This window comes from Saccopteryx leptura, chromosome X (assembly GCF_036850995.1).
Source record: "Saccopteryx leptura isolate mSacLep1 chromosome X, mSacLep1_pri_phased_curated, whole genome shotgun sequence".
Lineage (NCBI taxonomy): Eukaryota > Metazoa > Chordata > Mammalia > Chiroptera > Emballonuridae > Saccopteryx > Saccopteryx leptura.
Window position 1 is genome coordinate 48,418,314 of NC_089516.1, and position 11,102 is coordinate 48,429,415.

Consider the following 11,102-nt stretch of genomic DNA (forward strand, 5'->3'; position numbering starts at 1 on the left):
AAGGAGATGGGATCTACCATTGCTGTCTCCTGTGGGTCAAAAGGTGTCAACTTCCCATGAGACATCAACTCCCTACACTTATAGGTTGTACATGTTTAGGCTCTGTACATGCCTGCTTGTCAATGGAGAAAATCCTGAGAAGACATGAGAGGCACCTGGAGGAGGCATGAAGTGAGGTAATGCTGGATTGTGTCTACATGAAGTTGATCACAGAGCTCATACAGAGCTGGTAACCCTTGTAGCCAGGGGAAAAAAAACAACAAAAGGCCTAGTTGACAGATGAGGCTGAGAAAATTTTAAATGATGTTTTAGAGGTGTCACATAATAATATAATAATAAATCCAGTGGCTTCCTATTTATTTCATCCAATATGCCTGATCTACAAAGCTCCTACCTTATTTCTCAACCTGTATCCTCTACTTTAGCCACATTAACTTCTTTGCTGTTTCTTGAATATGCTAACCTTGTTTTCACCCTAATGGCTTCACATTTACTGGCCTCTCTGTCTGTAAAACTATCACATAGCTGCAGTCTGCTTGTCATGAAGGTCACATTCTAAAAGTTCCTCCCACAGAGAGCTGTTTTCTGATGACCTAACCCACTCAGATCACTTGGCTTTATTTTCCCCATAGCACTTATCTGTAACTAACCCAATCATTCCTTTACTTGCACATTGTCTTTTTCCCATGACTAGAATGTAAATGCCATGCAGGCTTACCGCTGGCTGGTGAAAGGTTCTGAATGCTGCAATGAGGAAAAAAATGGACCTGTTCTTATCTCACCTCAGGGCCATGCCTCCTGAAGTTTCTGCATGATGATTGGTGAATCAAATATGGTCATTGGAGACAAAAAGAGAGAGCTAGAAGAGATCTGTTGCTCAGTCCGTGATGTCACCTTTATTCTATTAATAATAATACTTTCTGAATTTGCTTTCCCCTCCTCCCCATTTAAAAAGTTTTGTGAGTTTCCCATTGCCTCTAGGATAAATTCCTCAGCCCTTGAGATTTTTTAGAACTCTCCTTGATCTGAGTTCCAACTACTTAGTCACTGAGCACTTCTCCCTGCTTTCTTCCTTATCTGTTTTCCCCCTCAGGACTGCTGAAGACGGATGAGACAGTTATGTGCAATACCATTCTAGAAGGCACCATTGTCATTTTTTGTGGGTGACATCACCTTGAGCTCAGACTGCACAACCTGAACCAGACAGCCCTTTCTTACCTTCCTCAGCACTTCTCCAAAACACTCTGCTTGCTTTTACCTTCAGAGCCCTCATGTTTCCTATTTGTTCTGCATCTTGTGGTATTCTGATCACAATATTCACCCCATTGTGCTGTAACTGGGTCGATTGTTCTTTGTCTTCCTCTAGCATGGTAGATTATATTAGAACTGTTTGCAACAGGTAGTATATCCATACAATGGACTATGATTCAGTCTTATAAAGGAAGGAAATTTTGATACATAGATGGACATTGAGGACATTATGCTAAGTGAAATAAGCCAGACACAAAAAGACAGATACTATATTATTTCACTTGAGTGAGGTACCTAAAATAGTCAAAATAATAAAACCAGAAAGTAAAATGGTGGTTTCCAGGGGCTGAGGGGAAGAATAATGGGGAGTTAACATTTGCGTAGTATAGAATTTCAGTCTTGCAAGATGGAAAGACTTCTGGAGATCGGTTGTACAACACGTGAATGTAATCAATGTCACTGAACTGTACACTTAAAAATTATTAAGATAGGACATTTTATTTTATGTGTATTTTACCACATTAAAAAATTAATGGCTACAACAATATATTGTATGCCCATATGTTCTTGCCACTCTACTATCAAGTGTTGGAGTCTATTCCTACTCCCCTTGAATCTGGGAGGCCAGAATGACTGCCTTGATAAATAGAATTCAGAAGTGATGCTGTGTAAATTTCTGAGTCTGGAAGATAAAAAGGAACACAGCTTCTGTCTGGCTTTCTTGGGAAATGGGCCTTGGGATCCTGGAGCTATCATACAGCAGTTTCAGCTATCTGGAGGTCATCATAGAGAGGCCATGTGAAGAGAACACATAGAGATAGAGATGCCCAAGAAGCAATAGCCATCTTATCCTGTACCTGTTTGAGTCTCCTTAGTATCAACCTCCAGATATATGTGTGAATGAGCCTTGCATGTTCCCAGCCCCCAACTTTCCAGAGGTCTAGTTAATGGGGAAAGCAGACAGGAGTTGTTTCCTCTGAGCCCTACCCATGTTACAGATTTTTGAGCAAATAAATGCTTTAGAGTGACTAATTTATCTTGACTTGCCTGCATGTTTTAGAATGACTAATTTGTCTTGACTTGCCTGGGTCTTTTTTGGTTTTAGCACTGAAAGTCCTGCATCCCAGGAATCTACTCAGTTCTTCGAATACCAGGATGGTTGATGTTATGCGTTGAGCTGTGTTCTTCAAAATTCATATGTTGAAATCCTAACCCTGAGGATCTCAGAATGTGACTGTATTTGGAGTCAGGGGCTTTAAAGAGGTGATTAATGTAAAATGAGGGTATTAGGGAAGGCCCTAATTCAATCTGACTGGTGTTCTATAAGAAGAGGAGATTAGGGCACAGACAATGTACAGACTCAGGGGTGACCACGTGAGGACACAACAAGAAGGCAACCTTCTGCACGCCAAGGAGAGATGCTCAGAAGAAACCAACATTGCCAAAACCTTGATCTCAGACTTCTTTCAAGTCTCTAGAAGTGTGACAAAATAAATTTATGTTGTTTAAACTACCTGGTCTATGGTATTTGTTATGGCAGCACCATCAAACTAATGCAGTTGGTGACTGTTATAGACTAAACGTTTACCTCACCTCACCTCAATTCATAAGTTGAAGCCATCACCTTTAATGGAATAGTATTTAGAAGTGCAACTTTTGGGAGAGAATTAGGTTTAGATGTGGTCATGAGGGTGGGATCCTAATGGTGGGATTATTCCCCTTATAGGAAGAGGGACAAATCTCTCTTTCTAGGCACACACAAAGGAAAAGTCATGTGGTCATGTGAAGACATAATACAAGCCAAGAAGAGGGCCCTCACCAGGAACCAAATCTGTCAGCACTTTAATCTTGGATTCCAGTGTTCAGAAACTGTGAGAAATAAATTTCTGTTGTTTAAGCCCCCTAGTCCAGTGTTTTTCAACTGCTGGTTCATGGACCGGCTGCCAGAAATTTCTTGCCTGTCTGTGAAAGAGTTAACCACCCTGATGTTGCATGAAGATTATAAACCCAGTGATCTGATTTGAATTCACTTATGTTCAGGGTGATTTTTGCTTTAGCGGTCCCTGAAATAATTCTCCTATTTTCACTGGTCTCCAAAGTGTAAAAAGGTTGAAAACCACTGCCCTAGTCCATGGTATTTGTTAAGGCTCCAGAGAAGACTAAGATAGTCAGTCTGGTTTTCTTATATCGAAACCTTAAGTTTGGGAGTGGTTTCTTTGTTTTTTTTTTAAAGATTTTATTTATTCATTTTAGAGAGGAAAGAGAGAGAGAGAGAGAGAGAGAGAGAGAGAAGAGGGGAGAAGCAGGAAGCATCAACAACTCCCATAAGTGCCTTGACCAGGCAAGCCCAGGGTTTCAAACCAGCAACCTCAGCATTCGAGGTCGATGTGTTTATCCACTGTGCCACCACAGGTCAGGCGGGAGTGGTTTCTTATGTTGTAGCAAATAGTGAGGCCAACTTGAGGACGGACTTTATTTATTTATTTATTTATTTATTTTTCATTAAAAATTTTAAGTTATTGTGTTAACATGGATTCAAGTGTCCCACTCAATATAACACCTTCACCTTCCAACAACATACCCTCCATTACACCCCTTTGGCACCTCTCTTCCTGTCTCCCTTCCTTGCTTCTCTTTGGGATTTTCTGTCCTGTTATCTGTATCTCTGTGTTATGTATATATGATTTCACTAATCCCTTCACCTTTTCTGATCCCATCCCCTCATCCCCCCTTCCCTCTGACAGCTGTCCCTCTGCTCCCTGCAACCCCACCTCTGCTTCTATTACGTTCCTCAGTCACCTTGTTCATTTGATTCCACATATAAGTGAGATCATATGATATTTGTCTTCCTCTGCCTGGTTTATTTCACCTAGCATAATCTACAGGTCCATCCATGCCATCGCAAAAGGTAAGATTTTCTTCTTTTTGGATAGTTTCCTAAAACTGGTATAGCTGGTTCAAAGGCAGTTTGATTTTTAATTTTTTGAGGAATCTCCATACTGTTTTCCACAGTGGCTGCACCAGTCTGCATTCCCACCAGCAGTGCAGGAGGGTTCCCTTTTCTCCACAACCTCGGCAATACTTATTGTGTGTTGATTTGTTAATGAGCGCCATTCTGACAAGTGTGAGGTGGTATCTCATTGTGGTTTTAATTTGCATTTCTCTGATGACTAGTGACATTGAACATTTTTTCAATGCCTGTTGGCCAATTGTATATCCTCTTTGGAGAAGTGTCTATTCAGTTCCTTTGCCCATTTTTAAATTGGATTGTTTACCTTCCTGGTGTTGAGTTTTGGAAGTTCTTTATAAATTTTGGTTATTAACCCCTTTTCAGATGTATTGCCAAATATGTTCTCCTATTGTGTAGGTTGTCTTTTTATTTTGTTAATGGTGTCTTTCACTGTGCAAAAGATTTTTAGTTTGGTATTGTCCTTTTTGTTTATTCTGTCCTTTATTCCAGTTTGCCACTGAGATATATTGGCAAAAAGATTGCTACAAAAGATATCAGCGAGTTTACTGCCTATGTTTTCTTCCAAGGTTTTTATGATTTTGCAACTTATATTGAAGTCTTTTATCCATTTTTAGTTTATTTTTTGTGAAGGGTGTAAGTTGATGGTCTAGTTTTATTTTTTTTTTTTGCATGTCCCTGTCCAGTTTTCCCAACACCATTTATTAAAGAGGCTGTTTTTACTCCATTGTATACTTTTGCTTCCTTTGTTAAATATCAATTGACCATAAAGGCGTGGGTTTATTTCTGGGTTCTCTTTTCTGTTCCATTGATGTATATGCCTGTTCTTATGCCAATACCAAGCTATTTTGATATCAGTGGCCTTGTAATATAACTTGATATCAGGAAGTATGATATATCTCACTTTGTTTTTCATTTTCAAGATTGCTGAGGCTATTCAGGTTCTATTTTGATTCCATATAAATTTTTGCAATATAGGTTCTAGATCTGTGAAATATGTCATTGGAATTTTAATAGGAATTGCACTGAATCTATAGATTGCTTTGGGTAGTATAAACATTTTAATGATGTTTATTCTTCTTATCGATGAACATGGTATAGGCTTCCACTTGTTTGTACCTTCCTTGATTTTTTTTTTTATCAATGTCTTAAAGTTTTCTGAGAACAAGTCTTTTACTTTTTTGGTTAAATTTATTCCTAGATACTGTATTCTTTTTTTTTCTTTTTCTTTTTTTTTTTTTGTAATAGTGAAGGGGATTGTTCCTTTATCTTTCTGACAGTTTATTGTTGGTGTATAAAAATGACACTGATTTCTGAATATTAATTTTATATCTTACTACATTGCTCAATTTATTTATGAGGTCTACTAGTTTTCTGACTGAGACTTTAGGGTTTTCTATGTACAATATCATGTCATCAGCATTTAATGAGTTTTGCTTCTACTTTTCCAATTTGGATGCCTTTTATTTCTTCTTCTTGTATGATTGCTGTGGCTAGGACTTACAGAACTATGTTGAATAAGAGTGGTGAAAGGGGGCACCCCTGCCTTGTTCCTGATCTTAAGGGGACTGCTTTTCATTTTTCCCATTGAGTATGATGTTGGCTGTCAGTTTGTCATATATGGTCTTTATTATATTAAAGTTATGTTCCCTGTATTCCCACTTTGCTCAGAGTTTTTATCATAAATTGTTGCTGGATTTTATAAAATGCTTTTTCTGCATCTAATATTATCATGTGACTTTTATTCTTTATTTTGTTTGATGATGGATTCTTGAGGGAAGGGGTCATATCTTTCTTTTTTTTATTTGTAGCACTTCATTTTATACATATTCTTTTTGCAAATATCAAAATGACTGGCTCAACAACAGAATACATTGGGTCAGGGGGCAGTAACTGTTCCAAATAGGCAGTACCTTAAGTGAATTATATAACTGGATTTTAAAATGTCTGAGTACATAAAGGTATGTGACAAAATGATTGACTTTAGCAGGTTAGCCCCATCATTTTTCTCCTGGCAAGCACAGGCAATATGATTGCTTCTACCTCTGCAATTACTTGGTGGCCCAAATGTAGTTTCCAATCTAACTTTTTGCTTTTTTTCATATCCCACCCAGCAGGGGCTATCAGAACATATAAAAATCATCCTGGCTACATCTGCTTTCCCAGTCATCACTGGCTGGGATTTTGGACTATTATCTGCCTGTAATGATGTCTCTCATCTCTCAATAGTGTTCAGATTTATTGAATTTGAAAGTCTTGGGTCCTACTTGCTGAGGACAAACCTCCTGGGTTTATAATTCCCCACCCAGGTCTCAATTGAAAGTCAGCATACACTATTTAGGCTGCAGTTGTACTTTGCTAGTCAAGTAAACACCCGATTTACATATATGTGCAATTTAGAATCTTACCCAGATGTTAGGGTAAATACAATGGTATCATCTGTGGGAAAAACATTAGCTACTGCAATGGGCAGTGGCCTTGGACAGGGATGATGTGCAGCCCAGAGTGCAATGTGCTGGGTGGTGAATGCTGAACAGCCACACCAGTGCATCCCACCTTTGAGTTGCAGTCTGACTCTGTCATTGCTGCAAGATTATTAATTTAGGGATAAACAATTTAGAATGAAAGGAAAAAAATCTAACAGTTCTCTGCCCAATTTGGATCCAGACTCTTTGTTGTCTCAAGAAATTGATAGTCAATAGAATTGTCTTGGTCCTAGCAGACAGGCTATAGGACACCAAGTTCCCTCAAGTTCTCTCACTTCAGTGCTGTCTGCTTCTAGCCGTATTAGAGGACTGCCTGAGCAGAGGGTGACAGTGGTAGGAAGATGGCAATGAAAAGGACAAAATGGGCTGTCTGGGATTTGTCCACATTCTAGAGGCAGCAGCTGAGAAAGGGAAGGAAATTTTAAAGTATTTTATTGAAGTATAATAGACAAACATAAAAGTACATTAATTATACCTGTATGGCTCTAAAACTTTCCTCAAACTGAACACACTCAAATAACCATTACCCAGATCATTAATCAAAGCATGACCTGCAGCATCCCAAGATTTCCCTCATGCTCTCTACTCACTATCCCCATCTGAAATGCTGGTGACTGAGGCCAAGAAGGTTCACACTGGATTCAGGCAGATAGTAGAGAAACTTCGAAACTGAAAAGGGTTGGGCCACTCCATTTAATAAAGTCTCACAATGGCAGACAAGCACACAGGCAGGGGAAACCATCTCTCAGTCAAACAAATGGCAAAATGGCCCCTCACAGTGGCGACAGGCAGGCAATCTGTGCATCCACAATCCTCCTAAGCGCAAGCACCCACAGCCTTATATAGGTCATACACACATGGTGCTGACATGCTCCCATGCGCCAATCAGGCAAAAGGCTTGCAGCTGGTAAGCCAGTGAGTAAGCCTAACACAGCTGCCCCACACCATCCCTGAGGGTGACTTCTATCTTAACAACTAACAACATCAGTAAGTTTTGCCTATTTGGGGGAACTTATATAAATTCAATTATTACTATATACCTCTATTTTGCTCAACATTATATCTGTGAAATTTATCAATATGTTGTGTGAAATTATAGACCATTCATTCTCATGACTGCATCATATTCTTTTGTGTGAAAACATCACAATTTATTTATCCATCCCACTGTTGATGGGTATTTGGGTATTTCCTAGTTTTGACTATTCTAGAGAGTGCTTGTATGAACATTTTAGTCCTATATTTTGATAGTTAAACATTTTTGTTGGATGTAGAACTAGCAGTAGACTGGTTGGATTGGACGGTATGGGATATTATTAATAAGTTGTGGCTGTTTAATTCACTCAGGAGATGGTTGATTGAAAAAATAAAAGCATGGATGCTCATTATTTTTGCCTGTTGCTCTGCCAGGACTAGAAAATTCCAAGAGGAGAAGAGGAAATTGTGTGGCCTTTCCCCCTTTGCTTTTCCTTTCATTTCTTCCTCTTGCATACACACTGAGGTATGCACAAGTGGCATTTGTTCTGACAAGATGGGCTGCAAAGATAAGCCTCCTTCTTGAGATGTTTTGAGGACTTGCCTCAACATATGTCCCACATTTGCCTTATGTCAATGTCTGAATTTTCTTGGTAAAACATGATAAATGAATGAAAAATTATTGTGGAAAAAGTAATGTTCTAACTTGAAAGACCAAAGCAGTCCTGTATGAGGTCAGGTGCTGAGAGCACAGGCTGACCACTGACACTGAGCAAAGTAAGCCAGGTGGATTCGGGTTGAGGGTTAATTGCCAAGTCATCACAGTAGTGTGCATTTGATCTGTGTGGAGGTTCCTGTCACACTTCAAATTTGTGAACAAATCTAAGATCAACCTTGGTACACACTGGAATTCCTTGGGAAGTGTTTAAAAATGCTGAAGTGCAGGACACTCCCAGACCAATCAAATAACAAACTCTGGGGGCAAGTCCCTGGTCTCATTACTTTCTCAAGACCATCTGGTGGTTCCAGTGTACAGCCTGGAGGTAATGTTGTTACCCAGTGTAAATTTTGATCCCCAGGAGACATTTAGCAATGTCCTGAGACATTTTTGATTGCCACAACTGAGGGTGCGTGCTACTAGCATTTAGATCAGGGGTCTCAAACTCGGGCCTGCGGGCCGCATTCGGCCCGCCCACCAATTTTGTGTGGCCCGCAGACTAATCAAACTTCGTGGATTAGTCTGCGGGCCGCACAAAATTGGTGGGCGGGCTGCATGCGGCCCTCGGTCCGCGAGTTTGAGACCCCTGATAGATAGTAGAGGCCAGGGATGTTGTTAAACATCTTACAGTACTCAGGACAGCTGCCCCAAGAAAGAATTATCCAGCTCCAGATGGCAATCATGCCTAAATTGAGAAACCCTGTTCTAGGCAAAGTCTCATGAAGAGTGGGAACCTGCATAATCTCTTTCAAAGTCCAAGGCAGACTCCCCTGATCAGGATAAATAGATGATAAATTATAATTTTGAAGAAGTGTAATGTGATGGTTGAGGCCAGGCAGGTTCACACTGAATTTGGGCAGATGGTAGTGAAACTCTGGAACCAGAAAGTGTCAGGCTATTTACCCATTTATTGGAGGCTCGCAGAGACAGGTGAGTGAATAAGCAAAGGAAAACTGCTTTTCGCAGTGGAGGGCAATGGATCAGAAATACTTCCCCTCACGGTTGTGTCCGAGGGAATACGGAACGTATCTGGCAATGGTGGGAGAGTGATCTGGGAGAATTGCCACTGAGGAAAAGCACCCACAGCTTTTCATAGACACACACGTGGTTTTCTGCCACGTTCTCACACACTAATCTTGCGAAGTGCTTGCAACTGGAAAACCAGTGAGCAAGCTTAACACAGCTGTTTTTCCCACATCCTATTCCTTTAGAATTGCTCACCTCACAATCTATGTGACAGGTATCTTCTGCAATGGTCCTTGGCCAAGGAGTGACATACATTACATAAACAGAAACAGTACAGACTACAGCAACAGAATTACAAAAGCACAAGCTATATGACAATAAAGATGGTGTGCCAGCCTGCTGTTAAAAACACTCACCATTCTTGGAGGGTGTCCCCCATTTTGCATTCCACCTCTTGGGTTTCCTCTGCTAGGTCATGCAAGGCCTGGATTACAATGTCCAGTAAGCTCTTGGGAAAAAAGAGTTGTCAGTGATACCAAGAGAGGCAAATCTTTCCCTCCTGCTAGAATACAGGCCAGAGTTCTGTATGCAGACAGCATAGTAGCAGGTACCAGAGACTTCCCTGGGTGGATGTACCAAACATTATGGGCCTGCACACTAGGATCTGCTGGTTCTTTGTGTAACAAAATGGGAAAATTCATTATAGGCCATAAGGAAATTACAAAGGTTCCCTTCATAATGCTGTCCCCCTGAGCACTCAAGGGGTAATACATTTCTATTTTAGGCAGCCAGGTGCTGGTTGCCCAAGGAGCTAACTGAAAGTCCACCTCTAGCCCCCTATCCCACAGTGTCAACAAGGCCACCCATCATAGGTGAGGGGGTCTGTACAGTCCAGGGCCATGTCCATTGAAGCCATTGGCCCTTAAGGAGGGCTGTTGGGGCAGGAGCACATTGCCCTGCCATCCAAAGCCCAGCTTGAATAAAATGTCCTTGGTGCGTATGTGCAACTGGATGGGAGTAGATGCTTGGTGCAGGAGGGCCTCCACCAGAGCTGGGCTCCCCCATTGAGGTCTCTCATTCAAAATCCGGAGTGTCATCCACAAGTGGTGCATCCATCCAGTAAGGGAGCAGTTACCCCACTCTTGTTGCAGTCCCTGTTTTAAAAGTCCATTATACCACTCAGTGATACCAGCAGCCTGTGGGTGGTAGGGAACATGGTACTTCCAGTTCACCCCCAGCTCTTGAGCCCATTACTTCACCATAGAACCAGTGAAATGGGTACCATTGTCACTTTCAAGGACCAGCAACACTCAGGCGGTCCAGAGCCTGTATGACTGCCCTCTGGTCTGGGTTACAGGTGGGGTAAGCAGCAAGTAGACTAGTGGCAGTATCTATACAGGTGACTGTATGCTGGTACCTGTCCAACTTTAGTAAGGGTCCAATGACGTCTATCTGGCACTGTCTCAGTGGAACATGACCTCTCTGGATCTGTCCAGGTGATTCCAGTTGTCTCTGAGGGTGCTCCTTGAAACACACTACACATTGACCACAAGCTGCAAGTACCTCTCTGCACAGGACACAGGCCAGGTCCACGCCTTAATCGTAGTCCTCATAGTTTTCTTCCCTGCGTGAAGCAGACACCAGTGGAGCCACAGTGCCACATCATCTGAGGGCATACACTTCAACCATCGCACCCTTGCTAAGGTGCCTGCCTCATCGTTCCCAGAATGGGCTAAAG